The sequence below is a fragment of the Pseudophryne corroboree genome, chromosome 4 (genome assembly GCF_028390025.1).
Source record: "Pseudophryne corroboree isolate aPseCor3 chromosome 4, aPseCor3.hap2, whole genome shotgun sequence".
Lineage (NCBI taxonomy): Eukaryota > Metazoa > Chordata > Amphibia > Anura > Myobatrachidae > Pseudophryne > Pseudophryne corroboree.
In genome coordinates this window covers 574,495,577-574,520,510 of record NC_086447.1, presented here as the reverse complement: position 1 = coordinate 574,520,510, position 24,934 = coordinate 574,495,577, and the positions used below count along the sequence as shown (strand labels likewise).

At 45.2% G+C, this 24,934-nt stretch overlaps 1 protein-coding gene and 2 pseudogenes across 2 annotated transcripts in view; 1 reads left to right on the top strand and 2 right to left on the bottom strand.

The window, feature by feature from the left end:
• FUCA2 (alpha-L-fucosidase 2) overlaps window positions 1-24,934 on the bottom strand; it is a 237,734-nt gene that overhangs the window by 160,506 nt on the left and 52,294 nt on the right. The window lies entirely within an intron of this gene.
• Window positions 14,376-14,495, bottom strand: LOC134912175 (5S ribosomal RNA; annotated as a pseudogene).
• On the top strand, window positions 22,459-22,578 carry LOC134911967 (5S ribosomal RNA; annotated as a pseudogene).

Sequence of the window (24,934 nt, the reverse complement as noted above, 5' to 3'; positions counted from 1 at the left end):
CCGGATCGCATCTGCAGATGCATCAGCGGATAACCTTATCGCCACGGACAAGGGTGTCTCTTCTGTGGTGGTTGCAGAGTGCTCATCTGTTAGAAGGCCACAGATTCGGCATACAGGACTGGGTCCTGGTGACCACGGATGCCAGTCTGAGAGGCTGGGGAGCGGTCACACAGGGAAGAAACTTCCAGGGAGTATGGTCAAGCCTGGAGATGTCTCTTCACATAAATATACTGGAGCTAAGAGCGATTTACAATGCTCTAAGCCTGGCAAAACCCCTGCTTCGGGGTCAGCCGGTGTTGATCCAGTCAGACAACATCACGGCAGTCGCCCACGTAAACAGACAGGGCGGCACAAGAAGCAGGAGACCAATGGCAGAAGCTGCAAGGATTCTTCGCTGGGCGGAAGATCATGTGATAGCACTGTCAGCAGTGTTCATTCCGGGAGTGGACAACTGGGAAGCAGACTTCCTCAGCAGACACGATCTCCACCCGGGAGAGTGGGGACTTCATCCAGAAGTCTTCCACATGATTGTGAACCGTTGGGAAAAACCAAAGGTGGATATGATGGCGTCTCGCCTCAACAAAAAACTGGACAGGTATTGCGCCAGGTCAAGAGACCCTCAGGCAATAGCTGTGGACGCTCTGGTAACACCGTGGGTGTTCCAGTCAGTGTATGTGTTTCCTCCTCTGCCTCTCATACCCAAAGTACTGAGAATTATACGGCAAAGGGGAGTAAGAACGATACTCGTGGCTCCGGATTGGCCAAGAAGAACTTGGTACCCGGAACTTCAGGAGATGCTCACGGAAAATCCGTGGCCTCTACCTCTAAGACGGGACCTGATTCAGCAGGGACCGTGTCTATTCCAAGACTTACCGCGGCTGCGTTTGACGGCGTGGCGGTTGAACGCCGAATTCTAAGGGAAAAAGGCATTCCAGAAGAGGTCATTCCTACACTGGTTAAAGCCAGGAAGGAGGTGACTGCACAACATTATCACCGCATTTGGAGAAAATATGTTGCGTGGTGTGAGGCCAGGAAGGCCCCCACGGAGGAATTTCAATTGGGTCGATTCCTACATTTCCTGCAAACAGGATTGTCTATGGGCCTCAAGTTGGGGTCCATTAAGGTTCAAATTTCGGCCCTGTCGATTTTCTTCCAGAAAGAATTGGCTTCAGTTCCTGAAGTCCAGACTTTTGTAAAAGGAGTACTACATATACAGCCCCCGGTTGTGCCCCCAGTGGCTCCGTGGGACCTTAATGTAGTTTTGGATTTTCTCAAATCCCATTGGTTTGAGCCACTCAAATCGGCGGATTTGAAATATCTTACATGGAAAGTAACCATGCTACTGGCTCTGGCTTCAGCCAGGAGAGTGTCAGAATTGGCGGCTTTATCGTATAAAAGCCCATATCTGATTTTCCATTCGGACAGGGCAGAACTGCGGACTCGTCCTCATTTTCTGCCTAAGGTGGTGTCAGCGTTTCACCTGAACCAGCCTATTGTGGTGCCTGCGGCTACTAGCGATTTGGAGGATTCCAAGTTGCTGGACGTTGTCAGGGCATTGAAAATATATATTTCAAGGACGGCTGGAGTCAGAAAATCTGACTCGCTGTTTATACTGTATGCACCCAACAAGCTGGGTGCTCCTGCTTCTAAGCAGACGATTGCTCGTTGGATTTGTAGCACAATTCAACTTGCACATTCTGTGGCAGGCCTGCCACAGCCTAAATCTGTCAAGGCCCATTCCACAAGGAAGGTGGGCTCATCTTGGGCGGCTGCCCGAGGGGTCTCGGCATTACAACTCTGCCGAGCAGCTACGTGGTCGGGGGAGAACACGTTTGTAAAATTCTACAAATTTGATACCCTGGCTAAAGAGGACCTGGAGTTCTCTCATTCGGTGCTGCAGAGTCATCCGCACTCTCCCGCCCGTTTGGGAGCTTTGGTATAATCCCCATGGACCTGACGGAGTCCCCAGCATCCACTAGGACGTTAGAGAAAATAAGATTTTACTTACCGATAAATCTATTTCTCGTAGTCCGTAGTGGATGCTGGGCGCCCATCCCAAGTGCGGATTGTCTGCAATACTTGTACATAGTTATTGTTACAAAAAAATCGGGTTGTTCTTGTTGTGAGCCGTCTGTTCAGAGGCTCCTACGTTGTCATACTGTTAACTGGGTTCAGATCACAAGTTGTACAGTGTGATTGGTGTGGCTGGTATGAGTCTTACCCGGGATTCAAAATCCTTCCTTATTGTGTACGCTCGTCCGGGCACAGTATCCTAACTGAGGCTTGGAGGAGGGTCATAGGGGGAGGAGCCAGTGCACACCACCTGATCCTAAAGCTTTATTTTTGTGCCCTGTCTCCTGCGGAGCCGCTAATCCCCATGGTCCTGACGGAGTCCCCAGCATCCACTACGGACTACGAGAAATAGATTTATCGGTAAGTAAAATCTTATTTTTTTTAAGGCAAACTACTTAAAATCATAGCCTTTGACTGTAAACCTTCTCTCCAATAGTGGTAACCCTTGTACTACTAAGAACATAGGAGAGGCCTTTCAATTCAAAATTACAGCTTTCTGGATATGACATACCGTGAAATGGATATAATATTTAGTGAGATGGATTTGACATAAAGCAATGTGGATATGATATATAGCAAGATGGATATAACATATAGCAAGATGGATATAACCTGTAACAAGATGGATATAACATAGTGAAATGGATATAACACGTAACAAGATGGATATGACATACAGGGCGGGATGTACTAAAAGAAAAATGTGGCTTTTTCATATGTACTAACCTTGAGACCCCAAGTTTCTGATGCGGAGGGTAACGCCAGGTTTTGTTGATGTTACCCTATAGAAGCCTATGGGCTTCTTTTCTCAATGTTCGCAATCTCCCCAGTATATCCGATAGAAGCCTTTAGGCTTCTTCCTAAAAGGGATCCAATCGCAGTACACCCCGCAACTGCCACGTCCCTCTGCACATGCGCAGTGGACCTCCGGGGGCCAAAGTACGGAAGTCCCAGCTTCACAAAGAGCAACTCTTTTCGGGAGAGCTATCCTTTGCAATACTAATCGCATATGTTAATACATATGTGATTAGTATCATTGCAATGTTTGGCGGAATATAGGCCCTCATTCCGAGTTGATCGCTCGCTAGCTGATTTTAGCAGCAGTGCAAACGCTAGGCCGCCGCCCTCTGGGAGTGTATCTTAGCTTAGCAGAAGTGTGAACGAAAGGTTAGCAGAACAGTGCTGAAATTTTTTCAAGCAGTTTCAGAGTGGCTGCACACCTACTCCTTCCTTGCGATCACTTCAGTCTACTTATTTCCTGCTTTGACGTCACAAACACGCCCTGCGTTCGGCAAGCCACTCCCCCGTTTCCCAGGACACGCCTGTGTTTTTACCTGACACGCCTGCATTTTTTAGCACACTCCCGGAAAACGCTCAGTTACCACCCAGAAACACGCACTTCCTGTCAATCACTCACCGATCAACAGAGCAACGGAAAAGAGTCGCTCGGTCTTGTGTGAAACTGCATAGTTTTTTGTGAAAGTACGTCGCGCGTGCGCACTGCGGCCCGTACGCATGCGCAGAAATGACGATTTTTAGCCTGATCGCTGCGCTGCGAACAATGGCAGCTAGCGATCAACTCGGAATGACCCCCCTAGTACGCAGCCTTAGTACATCCTGCCCACAGTAAGATGGATGTAACACATAGTCAAATGAACATGTCAGATTTCCTGTAAATATAACATATACCAAGAAGCAGGAGCGTAGCCAGACCTTTGTGGGACCCATAGCAACATTTTGAAGGAAGCCCTGTCATAATGCTTCTAAAGACACCAATCCACAGAAATAGTTAATTTTCATAATAGTGCCCTCGTTAATTTTCTGAACCATAGTAGTGCCTTAGTTAATGTTATGCCCCATACTAGTGTCCTAGTTTATTTTATGAACCATAGTAATGCCGTAGTTCATTGTAGGGCCATCAGTACACATTAACCAACACTGTGACCCCAATTCACATTATGACATACTGTGTACTTAGTTCATATTATAACACTCCCAGTTCAAATTATGCCACACTATAGTGCAGGGGTGGGTAATTATTTCAGCTGGGGGGGCCGCTTAACACTTCCAGTGAATATTCCAGGGCCACACACAAAATATCTTGTATACCGATCGGGTGTGAACTGCGCATGCGTGTGCACCGCAATGCGCAGGTGCGTCAGTTTGCAGCGCCGGGCAGCAACGGAATGGTGCAAACAAAGCGATCGCACGGGCAATCGCAAGGTGATTGACAGGAAGAGGAACGTTTGTGGGTGGCAACTGACCGTTTTAGAGGAGTGTCTGGAAAAAACATAGGAGGGACGAGGCGTTTGGAGGGAGGGTTTCTGATGTCAGCTCCAGCCCCGATCATCGCACTGGAAGAGTAAGTCCTGGTCTGTGCAGAGACTGCACAAACTTTTGTTTGTGCAGCTCTCTGCACTTGCGATCGCACACCTGCACAGCAAATACCCCCTCCCCCTGTAGGTGGCGACTACCTGATTGCATATATTGTTATATATATAACTATAAAAACATAGTATATATAACTAGAGATGTGCACCGGAAATTTTTCGGGTTTTGTGTTTTGGTTTTGGATTCGGTTTGCGGCCGTGTTTTGGATTCGGACGCGTTTTGGCAAAACCTCCCTTAAAATTTTTTGTCGGATTACGGTGTATTTTGGATTCGGGTGTTTTTTTTCGAAAACCCCTCAAAAACAGCTTAAATCATAGAATTTGGGGGTAATTTTGAGCCTATAGTATTATTAACCTCAATAACCATAATTTCCACTCATTTCCAGTCTATTCTGAACACCTCACAATACTATTTTTAATCCTAAAATTTGCACCGAGGTCGCTGGATGACTAAGCTAAGCGACCCAAGAGGGCGGCACAAACACCTGGCCCATCTAGGAGTGGAACTGCAGTGTCAGACAGGATGGCACTTAAAAAAATAGTCCCCAAACAGCACATAATGCAAAGAAAAGAGAAAAAGAGGTGCACTGTGGCCGCTGGATGGCTAAGCTAAGCGACCCAAACACCTCAATATCACAGGAATTATTCGTTCTAATCAATGGTATTATTGGTCCAAATCACTGGAAGAAAATGACAAAATCACAGGAATTATTCGTTGTAATCAGTGGTATTATTGGTCCAAATCACTGGAAGAAAATGACAAAATCACTGGACTCATTTGGCAAGATCACTGTAATTAATAATTAATTATAAATCATTGATATTAATTGGTAAAATCTCGCTATCGCCTGCCTAGTGAAGTGGAATCTAGATGGGATTTTGTACCGGGGACACAATAACTTCATCAATTGTCTAAATCCCAATGCACTAATGGCGGAAAACGGGCGCACGTCTAACAGCGCACTGATTTATACTGAGAACTGATTATACTGATCAATCACTGATTATACTGAGCACTGATTTTACTGAGCACTGATGATACTATGTAGAACTGACACTGAGCAGCTAGAACAGCACTGGACTATTGTACTGTAGTATACTGGTCACCACAATGCTGCTGTCACGATCCGGGTATCTGGACGCCATTTCTTACCCATCAGATGCCTCCTAAGGCTGGCTCAGCGCTCCAGGACCGGATCCCATCTGTTATCCTGATGTGTACATTCCTGTATCCTCTCCTGTCACTCTGGGACGCTGTCACAGTAAACGCCATATTACACCTGGCATGGCGTCTCCCGCGGCCTCCGCCGCCGTCCCTGAACTTCTGCATGCAGAGTGTCTGAGTGGCGATTACGTCAGCCGCGGCCTCCGCTGTGTCCGCGTGGTTGGATGTGCATCTGTCAGCCTGGCGCCTCCTGTCTCCGGTGGCCGGCGCCGCCATTACTGTTTTCATTACCACATGGATTACAAACCAAACTTCCCTCCAAGTGTCTGCATGGGCGCAGCCATCTTGGATTCTGTCAGCTGATCATTTCCACCAATCTGTTCTCAGTATTGATAATCTGCATAATTGCCTAGCCAATCCCTTCCTTGCTGCAGGTATAAATACACTGTGCCTGAGCAAGGAAGGCGTCAGTGCTTTGGTTGTCAAACCTAGTTCCTGTTTGTCTCTCTCCTGTGATTGTCTTCCAGGTTCCAGCTCCTGTCTCAAGACTTCCACCATAGAGACCCGCACCAGCATTCCACCTGCGGTGTAGCCTGACTCTCCAATCCATTGTGGATTCATCTGTTTCCAGCTACAACTTTACCTGCTTCCAGCTCAGCTTCCAGCAGAGTACAGCTTCCCTTAAAGGGCCGGTGTCCTTTCTACACTTTACCACTCTCCACCGGTATTATTATTTCTCCGCTCTCAAGTTCTACATTTCAGTTCATATTTCATCGCTCCCAAGTTCATTTATTATTTAACTGGTTCCAGCCAGTATCCACTCCGTGCTAACAACAGTCTGGTTCCAGCCAGTATCCACAGCAGCTGATTATCTTCAGCAACCCAGCTTTTCCTGGAACACCAGCTGGCACAATCCTGGGTTATCTCCATTGCTACAGTCGGGCCTGGTAAGGACTTTCCATCTAGAAGATCATAAGAACTATCTCACACTACCAGTGCCCTGTGGCTCCTGCCATCCTGTAGTACTCAGGAACTGTATTTATTCTTTGCTGACTTTTACGTTTTCTTTTACTGCTGCTGTGTTGCGGAGTTGTCATAATAAACATCATTGACTTTTATCCAAGTTGTCGTGGTCACGCCTTCGGGCAGTTATTATTCATGTTACTTACATGTCCAGGGGTCTGATACAACCTCCCAGGTTCCGGTACATCTCAGCCCCTACAACTGAGGCTGCCTCCCGTCAGCTCAGGCCCTCAGTTGTGACAGTAAGCACTGACCTAATGAATCCAGCCGGAGACCAGGATCAAGCGGCCAGGCCGATGCAAGAACTTGCAGCCCGACTAGAACATCAGGAGGCTGCACAGGGCCACATCATCCGCTGTCTCCAGGATCTCTCTACTCGGCTGGATGGGATTCAGACAACTCTCCGTCGATCAGGCGCGTCTGGTGCATCAACCACAGTGACTCCAGCTATAACCCCACCCACCTTACCCATTTCTGCTCCACGTCTTCATCTTCCAACGCCAGCAAAATTTGACGGATCTCCAAGATTCTGCAGGGGATTTCTCAACCAGTGTGAGATTCAGTTTGAGCTACAACCTGGCAATTTTCCCAGTGACCGTACAAAAATTGCCTACATTATTTCTCTTCTCAGTGGCTCAGCCCTTGATTGGGCATCACCGTTATGGGAGAGGTCCGACACCCTGCTATCTTCCTACACTGCCTTCGTGTCAACATTCAGGCGCATCTTCGACGAGCCAGGCCGGGTAACCTCAGCTTCATCCGAGATTCTCCGTTTACGCCAGGGGTCACGTACTGTAGGACAATATCTGATACAGTTCCAGATCCTGGCATCCGAACTGGCATGGAACGACGAGGCCCTGTATGCTGCATTCTGGCATGGCTTATCTGAGCGTATTAAAGATGAGTTAGCTACCAGAGACTTACCTTCTAAGTTAGATGAGCTAATCTCACTCTGCACGAAAGTTGATTTACGTTTCAGAGAGAGAGCAACTGAGCGTGGAAGATCATCTGCTCCAAAATCTTCTGCTCCTCCTCCTCGTCAACTGTCACCATCTAAAGATGAGCCCAGGCAACTTGGCCGTTCCCGTTTAACTCCTGCTGAGCGCCGAAGACGTCTCTCCGAGTTTCTCTGTCTCTATTGTGCAGCTCCGTCTCACACCATTAATGCCTGTCCCAAACGTCCGGGAAACTCCAAATCCTAGCTCGCCAAGGAGAGGGCCGGCTAGGAGTAATGATCTCCTCTCCATCTCCTCAAGATTGTAATCTCCCAGTCTCGCTTCAAGTTGCTCAACGTTATCGGAACGTCATTGCCCTCCTTGATTCCGGAGCAGCTGGGAACTTTATTACCGAAGCCTATGTTAAACGGTGGTCCCTACCCACCGAGAGACTTCCTTCGTCCATTTCTTTAACTGCCGTGGATGGCAGCAAAATTTTTGATGCAGTTATTTCTTTAAGGACTCTACCAGTTCGTCTGAGAGTGGGAGTTCTTCATTCCGAACTTATTTCTTTTTTAGTGATTCCAAGAGCCACACATCCTGTGGTCCTGGGCCTTCCATGGCTCCGTCTTCACAATCCTACAATTGATTGGACGACTACGCAAATCCTGGCATGGGGTTCCTCCTGTGCTGAGACATGTTTGTTTAAAGTATTGCCTGTCTGTTCTTCCTCCCCCAGGTCGTCTGATGTTCCACCTCCTCCATATCAAGATTTCACGGATGTGTTCAGTAAAGCTTCTGCTGATATCCTTCCTCCTCATAGAGAATGGGACTGTCCGATTGATCTCGTTCCAGGGAAGGTTCCACCTCGAGGCCGAACTTATCCGTTGTCTCTGCCTGAGACGCATTCTATGGAGGAATATATTAAAGAGAACCTAGCAAAGGGGTTCATTCGACCTTCTTCTTCTCCAGCCGGCGCAGGCTTCTTTTTTGTAAAAAAGAAAGATGGTGGTCTGCGGCCGTGCATCGACTACAGAGGTTTGAACGACATTACCATCAAGAACCGTTATCCTTTACCCCTGATTACTGAGCTCTTTGACAGAGTTAGCGGAGCTACCATCTTTACAAAGCTGGACTTGCGAGGTGCATACAATCTCATCCGGATCCGTGAGGGTGACGAGTGGAAGACCGCCTTTAACACCCGTGACGGACATTATGAGTACCTCGTCATGCCCTTCGGATTGAGCAATGCTCCAGCTGTCTTCCAGCATTTTGTCAATGAGATCTTCAGAGACATTCTATACCGTCATGTCGTGGTCTATCTAGACGATATCCTCATTTTTGCCAACGATTTAGAGGAACATCGTTTTTGGGTTAAAGAGGTTCTGTCCCGTCTCCGTGTCAATCATCTCTATTGCAAATTAGAAAAATGCGTCTTTGAAGTCAAGTCCATTCCGTTTCTAGGGTACATTGTGTCCGGTTCCGGACTAGAGATGGATCCTGAGAAACTACAAGCAATCCAAAATTGGCCGGTACCCTTAACCCTCAAAGGGGTCCAGAGGTTCTTAGGGTTCGCCAACTATTACCGAAAGTTTATACGAGACTTTTCCACCATTGTGGCGCCTATTACTGCTTTCACTAAGAAGGGTGCTAACCCGTCCAAGTGGTCTGAAGAAGCCATGCAAGCATTTCATCTTTTAAAACAAAGGTTCATCTCTGCGCCTGTTCTGAAACAGCCTGACATCGACTCTCCTTTCATCTTAGAGGTGGATGCCTCCTCCGTTGGAGTAGGAGCAGTGTTATCTCAGAGGGCTAAAGATGGCCATTTACACCCTTGCAGTTTCTTCTCCCGGAAGCTCTCCCCAGCTGAGCGCAACTATGCCATTGGCGACCAGGAGTTGCTAGCCATCAAGCTCGCTCTAGAAGAGTGGAGGTATCTGTTGGAGGGAGCTTCTCATTCAATCACCATACTTACAGACCACAAGAACCTTTTATACCTGAAGGGCGCACAATGTCTCAACCCTCGTCAGGCCAGATGGGCACTTTTCTTTTCCAGGTTCGACTTTAAACTCCAGTTCTGTCCGGGCTCTCAGAATCGTAAGGCCGATGCCCTTTCCCGCTCATGGGAGCAAGAAAATGAGTCAGAGTCTTCAGACAAGCATCCTATTATAAATCCGTTGGCATTCTCCACGGTAGGGATGGACTCTACGCCCCCATCAGGGAAAAGTTTTGTGAAGCCGATGCTAAGGAAGAAGCTCATGCATTGGGCCCATGCTTCCCGTTTTGCCGGACATACAGGTATCCACCTGGAGTTTATCTCTAGGTCCTATTGGTGGCCAACTCTGAAAAAGGACGTCTTGGAGTTTATTGCATCTTGCCCAAAGTGTGCCCAACATAAAGTATCCCGCCAGTCGCCTGCGGGGCAACTGGTTCCACTATCCGTTCCCCGTCGACCATGGACCCACTTGTCGATGGATTTCATTACAGACTTACCCATGTGCAACAAGTTCAATACCATCTGGGTGGTAGTTGACCGGTTCACCAAGATGGCACACTTCATTCCTCTCACCGGTCTTCCGTCAGCTTCCAAGTTGGCTCAAGTATTCATACAAGAGATCTTCCGACTCCACGGTCTTCCTGAAGAAATTATCTCAGATCGAGGAGTTCAATTCACAGCCAAATTCTGGCGAAGTTTATGTCAAGTCCTCCAAGTCAAGCTAAAGTTTTCCACGGCTTACCATCCTCAGACCAATGGTCAAACCGAGAGGGTGAATCAGGACTTGGAGGCCATCCTCCGCATCTATGTGTCCTCCTCTCAAGATGACTGGGTTCAATTACTTCCCTGGGCCGAGTTCTGTCATAACAACCAGTATCATTCTTCATCTGCTTCAACACCATTCTTCACTAACTTTGGATTCCACCCTAAAGTCCCTGAGTTCCAACCGCTTCCAGCAACTTCTGTTCCCGCAGTGGATATCACCTTGCATCAGTTTGCCAATATCTGGAAGAGCGTACGATCAGCTCTGCTCAAGGCATCGTTCAGGTACAAGAAGTTTGCGGATAAGAAGCGTCGAGCAGTTCCTGCTCTCAAGGTGGGTGATCGGGTATGGTTATCCACGAAGAATTTGAGGTTAAGAGTTCCCAGTATGAAGTTTGCACCTCGCTATATCGGTCCTTTCAAGATTGAACAAGTCATCAATCCTGTTGCTTACAGACTCCAGTTGCCTCCCTTCTTAAAAATACCCAGGACATTCCATGTTTCCCTGTTGAAACCGCTGATCTTGAATCGGTTTCATTCCTCACTTCCTCCAACTCCGAAAGGCGTTGAGTATGAAGTGGCCAAGATCCTGGACTCACGTCACCGTTACGGTCAACTACAATATCTTATTGACTGGAAGGGTTATGGTCCTGAGGAACGTTCATGGACCAATGCTTCTGATGTCCATGCTCCTGCCTTGGTCCGGAGATTCCATTCCAAGTTTCCTCAAAAGCCAAAGAAGTGTCCTGGGGCCACTCCTAAAGGGGGGGTGCTGTCACGATCCGGGTATCTGGACGCCATTTCTTACCCATCAGATGCCTCCTAAGGCTGGCTCAGCGCTCCAGGACCGGATCCCATCTGTTATCCTGATGTGTACATTCCTGTATCCTCTCCTGTCACTCTGGGACGCTGTCACAGTAAACGCCATATTACACCTGGCATGGCGTCTCCCGCGGCCTCCGCGCCGTCCCTGAACTTCTGCATGCAGAGTGTCTGAGTGGCGATTACGTCAGCCGCGGCCTCCGCTGTGTCCGCGTGGTTGGATGTGCATCTGTCAGCCTGGCGCCTCCTGTCTCCGGTGGCCGGCGCCGCCATTACTGTTTTCATTACCACATGGATTACAAACCAAACTTCCCTCCAAGTGTCTGCATGGGCGCAGCCATCTTGGATTCTGTCAGCTGATCATTTCCACCAATCTGTTCTCAGTATTGATAATCTGCATAATTGCCTAGCCAATCCCTTCCTTGCTGCAGGTATAAATACACTGTGCCTGAGCAAGGAAGGCGTCAGTGCTTTGGTTGTCAAACCTAGTTCCTGTTTGTCTCTCTCCTGTGATTGTCTTCCAGGTTCCAGCTCCTGTCTCAAGACTTCCACCATAGAGACCCGCACCAGCATTCCACCTGCGGTGTAGCCTGACTCTCCAATCCATTGTGGATTCATCTGTTTCCAGCTACAACTTTACCTGCTTCCAGCTCAGCTTCCAGCAGAGTACAGCTTCCCTTAAAGGGCCGGTGTCCTTTCTACACTTTACCACTCTCCACCGGTATTATTATTTCTCCGCTCTCAAGTTCTACATTTCAGTTCATATTTCATCGCTCCCAAGTTCATTTATTATTTAACTGGTTCCAGCCAGTATCCACTCCGTGCTAACAACAGTCTGGTTCCAGCCAGTATCCACAGCAGCTGTTTTATCTTCAGCAACCCAGCTTTTCCTGGAACACCAGCTGGCACAATCCTGGGTTATCTCCATTGCTACAGTCGGGCCTGGTAAGGACTTTCCATCTAGAAGATCATAAGAACTATCTCACACTACCAGTGCCCTGTGGCTCCTGCCATCCTGTAGTACCCAGGAACTGTATTTATTCTTTGCTGACTTTTACGTTTTCTTTTACTGCTGCTGTGTTGCGGAGTTGTCATAATAAACATCATTGACTTTTATCCAAGTTGTCGTGGTCACGCCTTCGGGCAGTTATAATTCATGTTACTTACATGTCCAGGGGTCTGATACAACCTCCCAGGTTCCGGTACATCTCAGCCCCTACAACTGAGGCTGCCTCCCGTCAGCTCAGGCCCTCAGTTGTGACAGCTGCACTGTACTACTATATACTGCTCACAACAATGCAGCATAGATATGGATACTAGAAGTGACACAAAGCTGCAAGATACAGCAATGGCCTACTGTACTGTACTACTCTACTGGTGGTCACCAAAATGCTGCACTGTACTACTATATATATACTGCTCACAACAATGCAGCACAGATATGGATACTTGAAGTGACACGGAGCTGCAATATACAGCAATGGCCTACTGTACTGTACTACTATATACTGGTGGTCACCAAAATGCTGCACTGTACTACTATATACTGCTCACAACAATGTAGCACAGATATGGATACTAGAAGTGACACAGAGCTGCAAGATACAGCAGTGGCCTACTGTACTGTACTACTATACTGGTGGTCACCAAAATGCTGCACTTTGCTACTATATATATATATATATATATATATATATATTGCTCACAACAATGCAGCACAGATATGGATACTTGAAGTGACACGGAGCTGCAAGATACAGCAATGGCCTACTGTACTGTACAACTATATACTGTTGGTCACCAAAATGCTGCACTGTACTACTATATATATATATATATATATATATATATTGCTCCCAACAATGCAGCACAGATATGGATACTTGAAGTGACATGGAGCTGCAAGATACAGCAATGGCCTACTGTACTGTACAACTATATACTGTTGGTCACCAAAATGCTGCACTGTACTACTATATATATATATATATATATATATATATATACACACTCACTTTTCCCATAGCTGAAAAAAGAATTAGACCAGCACTCACGTTTTAGTTGAAGAAAAAAAGGGGTTTTTTAATCCTGAAAAGACATCAAGGATACATCAAGGATACACCCCACTGTTTACAGTACGCCCAACAGCCGTTTCAACACATGGTGGTCTTCATCAGGGGCAGCTGTCACTCTGTCAGGAGCTATCTTAAATAGCGGAGAAGGCGCCAGAATATCCGAACGGGACGGCCGGAAGCAGCGCGTCATAGCTGCTATCTGATTGGCTCCTGCCCGCACGTGATGCGTTGCTAGGGTACACAAACCCGGCTCTCTCCTTAGTGACCGGCTCCAGCAGCGTAACAGTAGTGTAGCGTGGGACGATCTGTATAGTAAGTACAGCGGCATGCAAATAGAAATGCTGCTGCCTGTAATCCCGGACACAGTCACATCTGCAGAGTTTTTAACCCCACAGTGCGCCAGCGGCACGGAACCACAGACAGCTCAATAATGAAATGTAATTACATGTACACATATAGGGCAATTAGACCAAACAATATCAACCTGTGTGGCAATGGTGATAACCAGCTAAGAGCAATATTGATTTAAGCATACCACCACATTAGCATGATATAAAGGATGGCTCGGATGACATGTCGCTCAGGGGTTATGAATGCAATATTTACACTCTGCAGCACAACCTGCACAGCAATAATAATAAGCAGCTCAGAGCATTGTTGATGGTAGCATACCACCACTAAAGCATAATATAAGAGAAGTGTCAGAAAAGATGGCAAAGATGACATGTCACTCAGCGGTAATAGATGCAAATTTTTACACTCCACCATAACGGAGTCAATAAATCATGGCTAAAAGGATCAATTGAATCCAACAGGTATAGTACCACATGACAGTGTGGAAACCAGATGATGTCTAGCATGCAGCGGGGATACAAAATGATCAGTATAGGACAATCATGTCTCAGGGTACCGTACCCAGTATTCTCATACCCTTTCCAAGTATGGTACTGACTGGGCCCAACGCTGCTTAATTGCCAAGATCGGACGAGATTGGATGATTTCCAGCGTGGTAAGATGGTATCCGATATTCGTGTCCATATCTATCCGTATTATATGGCGTGAGTATCATCACCTGTGTCACAACCTGTGTGATAATGTAAATATGACCACAAGAAGAACCGTCCACCGATAATTTTAATACAACACCTAGTATTCCCACCTTGTCTCCAAATGTGGTACTTACTAGGCCCATCACTGTTTAATTGCCAAGATCGGACGGGATCGGATGAGGTCCAGTGTGGTATGGTAGTATCAATCAATACGGTGTGCAGTTATGTGTCCATTACACAATTAAGAGTCCAATTGGCCCAGTGAGTGAGAGACTAAATCAGAGAGCATTGACAGGTGTAAAATGATTAACATGACACACGGCGGTGTCTAAGAAAATTAAACCAGAACAATTGACTCAGTATATACTTCTGCCGAGTCACAGGAAGCATCCTAAACGGAATTCCTCATTAAGCCCATTCGGGGCCAATGATTGCAATCTATCAATCCATTGGTGTTCTCTTTGCAAAAGGATTTTGTTGCGATCACCACCCCTTTGTAGTGGTGGGATCTGATCCAAGATACAACACTTGAGTTGATTAATGGAATGTTTAGCCTCCATAAAATGTCTTGCAACAGGTAAGGTTGAAAAGTCACTTGAAATTCCACCCTGTGTAATGCTCTTTTTGATTGTAGAACGATGCTGACTTAGACGTTCTTTCAGCATCCTGCTAGTCTTCCCAACATATAGCAGATTGCATGGACATTTCAACACATAGACTACAAATTTGCTATTGCAGTCAAGTCTCTGTCTGATTGTGTAGGACTTCTTGTCCTGAGGGTTAGTGAACCGATTGCCGAGTAGCAGGAATGAACAGTTTGGACAGCCCGTGCACTTGAAAACCCCTGTTTTGGTAGTTAACCAATTAGAGGCTGTACTCTTCCTTCTCTTAGAGAAATCTGTCACAACCAACATATCTTTCAGATTGGGTCCTCGTTTATATGCGAACCGAGGCGGTTGCGGAATGGCTTTTGATAATTCCGGATCCGTATCAATAAGGTGCCAATGTTCCTGTATCTTATTACGGATAAATCGAGAAGCAGTCGTATACATGCTGACAAAGTTAAACCTATCATTGTCTTTGGCAGTAGAGGCGTCTTTTTTAGATAGGAGTTCATTCCTTTTTATTTGGCCAATTTTTTTGAGTGCCAAATCAATCTCCTCCTTAGAGTATCCACGATCAAGGAAACGTTGACTCATTGATTGTAGAGCCGGTGGTATTGCTAGTGGGTCAGAGGTAATGCGTATCACCCTAAGCAACTGTGAGAATGGAAGTCCTCTTTTGAGGGGTGCCGGATGGAAGCTTGTTGAGAGTAAAAGCGTATTCCTGTCTGAGGGTTTACAATGAATCCGAGTGGTTAAAGAATTATTGGACAAAAGAACGGATACGTCCAGGAAATTTATTTCTGTTTTGCTGAACGTGAGGCTGAATCTAATGGTGCCAGGGAGTGAGTTTAGATGGTCAATGAAAGTCAAAAGTGTTTTCTCTCCCCCATGCCAAATGAAAAATAAATCATCAATATATCTTACATACGTTGACAAAAATCGACCAAAAAGGGGGTGACCCGTGATGTGTTCTTGTTCATATATTGACATAAAAATGTTGGCATAAGCTGGGGCCATGTTAGACCCCATAGCAGTGCCCTGTTTTTGTAAAAAGAAACAATTCTCAAATAAAAAATAGTTCTTATTCAAAATTAGGTCAATGAGAGACACCATGTATTCTGATGGGGGTCCAAAGTATCCTTCATTTTCTGTTATTAATCGTCTGCAAGATTCAATGCCCAAAGCATGAGGAATATTTGTATAGAGACTTGAGACATCCAATGTGACCAACAGTGCATCATCCGGAACATGTTTAATGTTTTCCAGTTTTATTAAGAAATCTGTCGTGTCTTCAATGTAGCTAGATGCACTTTTGGCAAGTGGTTGTAGATAAAAGTCTACAAGCTGTGAAAGTGGTTGGCATAGAGAGCCCCGTGCCGAGATAATCGGCCGCCCCGGGGGCTGTGCTAGGGATTTATGTATCTTGGGTAATGTGTAAAGAATTGGAGTTTTGGGGTGAGGCGTAGTCAAAAAATCCGCTGTGGTCTGATTAATGTACCTGTTACTGACTCCCAAATTGATTATTGAATCAATTTCCTTTTTATAAGTCCATGTGGGGTCAAAAGTAAGTTTTTGATAACAGGTTAAGTTGGATAATTGTCCATAAGCCTCTTGTACATAATAGTCAAAGTCAAGTAGGACTATGCCTCCCCCTTTGTCCGCAGACCTGATGACCAGTTGATTGTCATTCTGTAGAGATTTGATGGCAGCTCTTTCTCCCTTAGATATGTTGGAATAACTGGGTTTTTGTTCCTTGATGTAGGGCATCGTATCCCTTTTAAGTACCCTTAAGAAGGTGTGGATTGAGGGATTGAGGGTCGGTGGATCAAACTGACTGGGTTTCTTCAAAGGACAATGTGGTGTTGTTGTAATAGAGGTTGGACTTGGTGTGTTAGAAAAGTAGTCTTTAAGGCGCAGTTGTCTTCCCAATTTGTATAGATCAACCTGCCATTGGAAACTATCCTGTCCAACAGTGGGTACAAAGGTTAATCCCTTACTTAAGACAGAGAGTTCATCACTCGTCAGTTTATGTTTAGATAAATTAAAGACCACTGATGTCTGTGTTTTGTTCTCCATTATTGTTTTTTTGCTCTTCCTTTTTCTCCCACCTCTACGGGTGGGTAAAGCGGGTTTTTCGGAGCCCTTCTATTGCGTTCTGATCTTGAAAGGTAAGTAGTCCCTTGTGCAGATGTTGTTGGTACATCAGAGTCACTTGCTGACGTCTGAGATCTGCTATCAATGTCGGTGAAGGGTGTGTTAGGTCTTCTTCCTCCACGTCTCTGTTGGGGTCGGTATTTGCGTGGCTCACTGCGCGATACCCAGGGATATACCCTATTCTCCTTATAGTCCAATTTGACTTGTTTATACTTATTCTTCTTAAACTTTAGCAAATCACCACGGAATTTATCAATGTCCTTGTTTAGTTTGGTGAAAAGATCACTGTCAGGGGATTGAATCGTCCTAAATAATTCGGACGCCTCTAATTCAGAAATATCTCTTCTGATTTCCGTAAGATCTAAACCTGCCTGTTCAATTACAAGCAGCATTAAATCCTGGGAGCATTTATTCAAAATATTGCACCATTTTGTACAAAAATCATTATTGTGTCTCCCCAGTGTGGGTTGATTGTGTAATCTAAACCCTCTGGGGATAAGGGATTCTTTGTAGTATTGAGAGAGAGTTAGGCCATGCAGATGTAGCTCAACTTCTCTCTTTTTAAGTCTCAGTAAATCATGTAAAAACTCCTCTGGGCTATCTTTATCAAATGCCAGGGATTCGGTATTATCAAAAAGTATCCGTTCCGCGTCTGATTTGTCAAATTGAAGGACAGCGACTAAATCTTTGTTAGCGCTGGTAGACATTTATATGTACAGGGGTTTTTTGAAACAAAAAATAAAAAATATGAAAAATGAAAGGAAAAAGCAAAATGACAACCATACGTTGTTGTATGCAACTGAACAAAAAAATAGAGATCATAAAATATTCATGAAAAAAATATGTACGTTTGAAATAAAAAAAAATTATGATTGGTTAATCTCTAGTACAGAGATTATAATCACACAGACTGGTGCAAGTCAAAAAATTGGTACAATATATAGCAAGGTGACAGCACTCTATGTCTAAAGTCAAAAGATAGTTGGTGCAAGGTCCTAATAATCAATATACACACTCACTTTTCCCATAGCTGAAAAAAGAATTAGACCAGCACTCACGTTTTAGTTGAAGAAAAAAAGGGGTTTTTTAATCCTGAAAAGACATCAAGGATACATCAAGGATACACCCCACTGTTTACAGTACGCCCAACAGCCGTTTCAACACATGGTGGTCTTCATCAGGGGCAGCTGTCACTCTGTCAGGAGCTATCTTAAATAGCGGAGAAGGCGCCAGAATATCCGAACGGGACGGCCGGAAGCAGCGCGTCATAGCTGCTATCTGATTGGCTCCTGCCCGCACGTGATGCGTTGCTAGGGTACACAAACCCGGCTCTCTCCTTAGTGACCGGCTCCAGCAGCGTAACAGTAGTGTAGCGTGGGACGATCTGTATAGTAAACTCTGCAGATGTGACTGTGTCCGGGATTACAGGCAGCAGCATTTCTATTTGCATGCCGCTGTACTTACTATACAGATCGTCCCACGCTACACTACTGTTACGCTGCTGGAGCCGGTCACTAAGGAGAGAGCCGGGTTTGTGTACCCTAGCAACGCATCACGTGCGGGCAGGAGCCAATCAGATAGCAGCTATGACGCGCTGCTTCCGGCCGTCCCGTTCGGATATTCTGGCGCCTTCTCCGCTATTTAAGATAGCTCCTGACAGAGTGACAGCTGCCCCTGATGAAGACCACCATGTGTTGAAACGGCTGTTGGGCGTACTGTAAACAGTGGGGTGTATCCTTGATGTATCCTTGATGTCTTTTCAGGATTAAAAAACCCCTTTTTTTCTTCAACTAAAACGTGAGTGCTGGTCTAATTCTTTTTTCAGCTATGGGAAAAGTGAGTGTGTATATTGATTATTAGGACCTTGCACCAACTATCTTTTGACTTTAGACATAGAGTGCTGTCACCTTGCTATATATTGTACCAATTTTTTGACTTGCACCAGTCTGTGTGATTATAATCTCTGTACTAGAGATTAACCAATCATAATTTTTTTTGATTTCAAACGTACATATTTTTTTCATGAATATTTTATGATCTCTATTTTTTTGTTCAGTTGCATACAACAACGTATGGTTGTCATTTTGCTTTTTCCTTTCATTTTTCATATTTTTTATTTTTTGTTTCAAAAAACCCCTGTACATATAAATGTCTACCAGCGCTAACAAAGATTTAGTCGCTGTCCTTCAATTTGACAAATCAGACGCGGAACGGATACTTTTTGATAATACCGAATCCCTGGCATTTGATAAAGATAGCCCAGAGGAGTTTTTACATGATTTACTGAGACTTAAAAAGAGAGAAGTTGAGCTACATCTGCATGGCCTAACTCTCTCTCAATACTACAAAGAATCCCTTATCCCCAGAGGGTTTAGATTACACAATCAACCCACACTGGGGAGACACAATAATGATTTTTGTACAAAATGGTGCAATATTTTGAATAAATGCTCCCAGGATTTAATGCTGCTTGTAATTGAACAGGTAGGTTTAGATCTTACGGAAATCAGAAGAGATATTTCTGAATTAGAGGCGTCCGAATTATTTAGGACGATTCAATCCCCTGACAGTGATCTTTTCACCAAACTAAACAAGGACATTGATAAATTCCGTGGTGATTTGCTAAAGTTTAAGAAGAATAAGTATAAACAAGTCAAATTGGACTATAAGGAGAATAGGGTATATCCCTGGGTATCGCGCAGTGAGCCACGCAAATACCGACCCCAACAGAGACGTGGAGGAAGAAGACCTAACACACCCTTCACCGACATTGATAGCAGATCTCAGACGTCAGCAAGTGACTCTGATGTACCAACAACATCTGCACAAGGGACTACTTACCTTTCAAGATCAGAACGCAATAGAAGGGCTCCAAAAAACCCGCTTTACCCACCCGTAGAGGTGGGAGAAAAAGGAAGAGCAAAAAAACAATAATGGAGAACAAAACACAGACATCAGTGGTCTTTAATTTATCTAAACATAAACTGACGAGTGATGAACTCTCTGTCTTAAGTAAGGGATTAACCTTTGTACCCACTGTTGGACAGGATAGTTTCCAATGGCAGGTTGATCTATACAAATTGGGAAGACAACTGCGCCTTAAAGACTACTTTTCTAACACACCAAGTCCAACCTCTATTACAACAACACCACATTGTCCTTTGAAGAAACCCAGTCAGTTTGATCCACCGACCCTCAATCCCTCAATCCACACCTTCTTAAGGGTACTTAAAAGGGATACGATGCCCTACATCAAGGAACAAAAACCCAGTTATTCCAACATATCTAAGGGAGAAAGAGCTGCCATCAAATCTCTACAGAATGACAATCAACTGGTCATCAGGTCTGCGGACAAAGGGGGAGGCATAGTCCTACTTGACTTTGACTATTATGTACAAGAGGCTTATGGACAATTATCCAACTTAACCTGTTATCAAAAACTTACTTTTGACCCCACATGGACTTATAAAAAGGAAATTGATTCAATAATCAATTTGGGAGTCAGTAACAGGTACATTAATCAGACCACAGCGGATTTTTTGACTACGCCTCACCCCAAAACTCCAATTCTTTACACATTACCCAAGATACATAAATCCCTAGCACAGCCCCCGGGGCGGCCGATTATCTCGGCACGGGGCTCTCTATGCCAACCACTTTCACAGCTTGTAGACATTTATCTACAACCACTTGCCAAAAGTGCATCTAGCTACATTGAAGACACGACAGATTTCTTAATAAAACTGGAAAACATTAAACATGTTCCGGATGATGCACTGTTGGTCACATTGGATGTCTCAAGTCTCTATACAAATATTCCTCATGCTTTGGGCATTGAATCTTGCAGACGATTAATAACAGAAAATGAAGGATACTTTGGACCCCCATCAGAATACATGGTGTCTCTCATTGACCTAATTTTGAATAAGAACTATTTTTTATTTGAGAATTGTTTCTTTTTACAAAAACAGGGCACTGCTATGGGGTCTAACATGGCCCCAGCTTATGCCAACATTTTTATGTCAATATATGAACAAGAACACATCACGGGTCACCCCCTTTTTGGTCGATTTTTGTCAACGTATGTAAGATATATTGATGATTTATTTTTCATTTGGCATGGGGGAGAGAAAACACTTTTGACTTTCATTGACCATCTAAACTCACTCCCTGGCACCATTAGATTCAGCCTCACGTTCAGCAAAACAGAAATAAATTTCCTGGACGTATCCGTTCTTTTGTCCAATAATTCTTTAACCACTCGGATTCATTGTAAACCCTCAGACAGGAATACGCTTTTACTCTCAACAAGCTTCCATCCGGCACCCCTCAAAAGAGGACTTCCATTCTCACAGTTGCTTAGGGTGATACGCATTACCTCTGACCCACTAGCAATACCACCGGCTCTACAATCAATGAGTCAACGTTTCCTTGATCGTGGATACTCTAAGGAGGAGATTGATTTGGCACTCAAAAAAATTGGCCAAATAAAAAGGAATGAACTCCTATCTAAAAAAGACGCCTCTACTGCCAAAGACAATGATAGGTTTAACTTTGTCAGCATGTATACGACTGCTTCTCGATTTATCCGTAATAAGATACAGGAACATTGGCACCTTATTGATACGGATCCGGAATTATCAAAAGCCATTCCGCAACCGCCTCGGTTCGCATATAAACGAGGACCCAATCTGAAAGATATGTTGGTTGTGACAGATTTCTCTAAGAGAAGGAAGAGTACAGCCTCTAATTGGTTAACTACCAAAACAGGGGTTTTCAAGTGCACGGGCTGTCCAAACTGTTCATTCCTGCTACTCGGCAATCGGTTCACTAACCCTCAGGACAAGAAGTCCTACACAATCAGACAGAGACTTGACTGCAATAGCAAATTTGTAGTCTATGTGTTGAAATGTCCATGCAATCTGCTATATGTTGGGAAGACTAGCAGGATGCTGAAAGAACGTCTAAGTCAGCATCGTTCTACAATCAAAAAGAGCATTACACAGGGTGGAATTTCAAGTGACTTTTCAACCTTACCTGTTGCAAGACATTTTATGGAGGCTAAACATTCCATTAATCAACTCAAGTGTTGTATCTTGGATCAGATCCCACCACTACAAAGGGGTGGTGATCGCAACAAAATCCTTTTGCAAAGAGAACACCAATGGATTGATAGATTGCAATCATTGGCCCCGAATGGGCTTAATGAGGAATTCCGTTTAGGATGCTTCCTGTGACTCGGCAGAAGTATATACTGAGTCAATTGTTCTGGTTTAATTTTCTTAGACACCGCCGTGTGTCATGTTAATCATTTTACACCTGTCAATGCTCTCTGATTTAGTCTCTCACTCACTGGGCCAATTGGACTCTTAATTGTGTAATGGACACATAACTGCACACCGTATTGATTGATACTACCATACCACACTGGACCTCATCCGATCCCGTCCGATCTTGGCAATTAAGCAGTGATGGGCCTAGTAAGTACCACATTTGGAGACAAGGTGGGAATACTAGGTGTTGTATTAAAATTATCGGTGGACGGTTCTTCTTGTGGTCATATTTACATTATCACACAGGTTGTGACACAGGTGATGATACTCACGCCATATAATACGGATAGATATGGACACGAATATCGGATACCATCTTACCACGCTGGAAATCATCCAATCTCGTCCGATCTTGGCAATTAAGCAGCGTTGGGCCCAGTCAGTACCATACTTGGAAAGGGTATGAGAATACTGGGTACGGTACCCTGAGACATGATTGTCCTATACTGATCATTTTGTATCCCCGCTGCATGCTAGACATCATCTGGTTTCCACACTGTCATGTGGTACTATACCTGTTGGATTCAATTGATCCTTTTAGCCATGATTTATTGACTCCGTTATGGTGGAGTGTAAAAATTTGCATCTATTACCGCTGAGTGACATGTCATCTTTGCCATCTTTTCTGACACTTCTCTTATATTATGCTTTAGTGGTGGTATGCTACCATCAACAATGCTCTGAGCTGCTTATTATTATTGCTGTGCAGGTTGTGCTGCAGAGTGTAAATATTGCATTCATAACCCCTGAGCGACATGTCATCCGAGCCATCCTTTATATCATGCTAATGTGGTGGTATGCTTAAATCAATATTGCTCTTAGCTGGTTATCACCATTGCCACGCAGGTTGATATTGTTTGGTCTAATTGCCCTATATGTGTACATGTAATTACATTTCATTATTGAGCTGTCTGTGGTTCCGTGCCGCTGGCGCACTGTGGGGTTAAAAACTCTGCAGATGTGACTGTGTCCGGGATTACAGGCAGCAGCATTTCTATTTGCATGCCGCTGTACTTACTATACAGATCGTCCCACGCTACACTACTGTTACGCTGCTGGAGCCGGTCACTAAGGAGAGAGCCGGGTTTGTGTACCCTAGCAACGCATCACGTGCGGGCAGGAGCCAATCAGATAGCAGCTATGACGCGCTGCTTCCGGCCGTCCCGTTCGGATATTCTGGCGCCTTCTCCGCTATTTAAGATAGCTCCTGACAGAGTGACAGCTGCCCCTGATGAAGACCACCATGTGTTGAAACGGCTGTTGGGCGTACTGTAAACAGTGGGGTGTATCCTTGATGTATCCTTGATGTCTTTTCAGGATTAAAAAAACCCTTTTTTTCTTCAACTAAAACGTGAGTGCTGGTCTAATTCTTTTTTCAGCTATGGGAAAAGTGAGTGTGTATATTGATTATTAGGACCTTGCACCAACTATCTTTTGACTTTAGACATAGAGTGCTGTCACCTTGCTATATATATATATATATATATATATACACTGCTCAAAAAAATAAAGGGAACACTAAAATAACACATCCTAGATCTGAATGAATGAAATATTCTTATTAAATACTTTGTTCTTTACATATGTGCTGACAACAAAATCACACAAAAATTATCAATGGAAATCAAATTTATTAACCCATGGAGGTCTGGATTTGGAGTCACACTCAAAATTAAAGTGGAAAAACACACTACAGGCTGATCCAACTTTGATGTAATGTCCTTAAAACAAGTCAAAATGAGGCTCAGTAGTGTGTGTGGCCTCCACGTGCCTGTATGACCTCCCTACAATGCCTGGGCATGCTCCTGATGAGGCGGCGGATGGTCTCCTGAGGGATCTCCTCCCAGACCTAGACTAAAGCATCCGCCAACTCCTGGACAGTCTGTGGTGCAACGTGGCGTTGGTGGATGGAGCGAGACATGATGTCCCAGATGTGCTCAATTGGATTCAGGTCTGGGAAACGGGCGGGCCAGTCCATAGCATCAATGCCTTCGTCTTGCAGGAACTGCTGACACACTCCAGCCAAATGAGGTCTAGCATTGTCTGTTAGGCGCGGCGGCTGGCCGGCGCCCCGACCGTTGCCGGGCGACGATCACGGCCGCCGCGGCTCCCTGTCCCCCCGCACGGCGCCTAGCGATGCCAGGACGCCGTGCGCGCTGAGCCGCCGGATCCCTGGCAATGCTGGGACGCCGTGCGCGCTGAGCCGCCGGGTCCCTGGCAACGCTGGGACGCTGTGCGCTCGGAGCCGCCGGGTCCATGGCAACGGGGACGCCACAGGCAGACCACGTTCCCCGTTGCCATGTTAGGATTACCTCCACCTGCCTTACCCTGGTTGTGCAGCAGGGCAGCTGCACGACATCACTAATTAGATTCTCCACAACCATTGGAGGGCTCCCTTTTATATGCTGTCTCAGTGCATTACACAGACGCCGGTGATAGCTTCCTGTTTGCTGTTCCTGCTCTGGAGAATATTCCCTGTCCGGTGTTTCGTACTCCAGTCATCTTGCTCCGGTGGTCCTGACTCCTGGTATCGGAAGCCAATCCTTGTACTT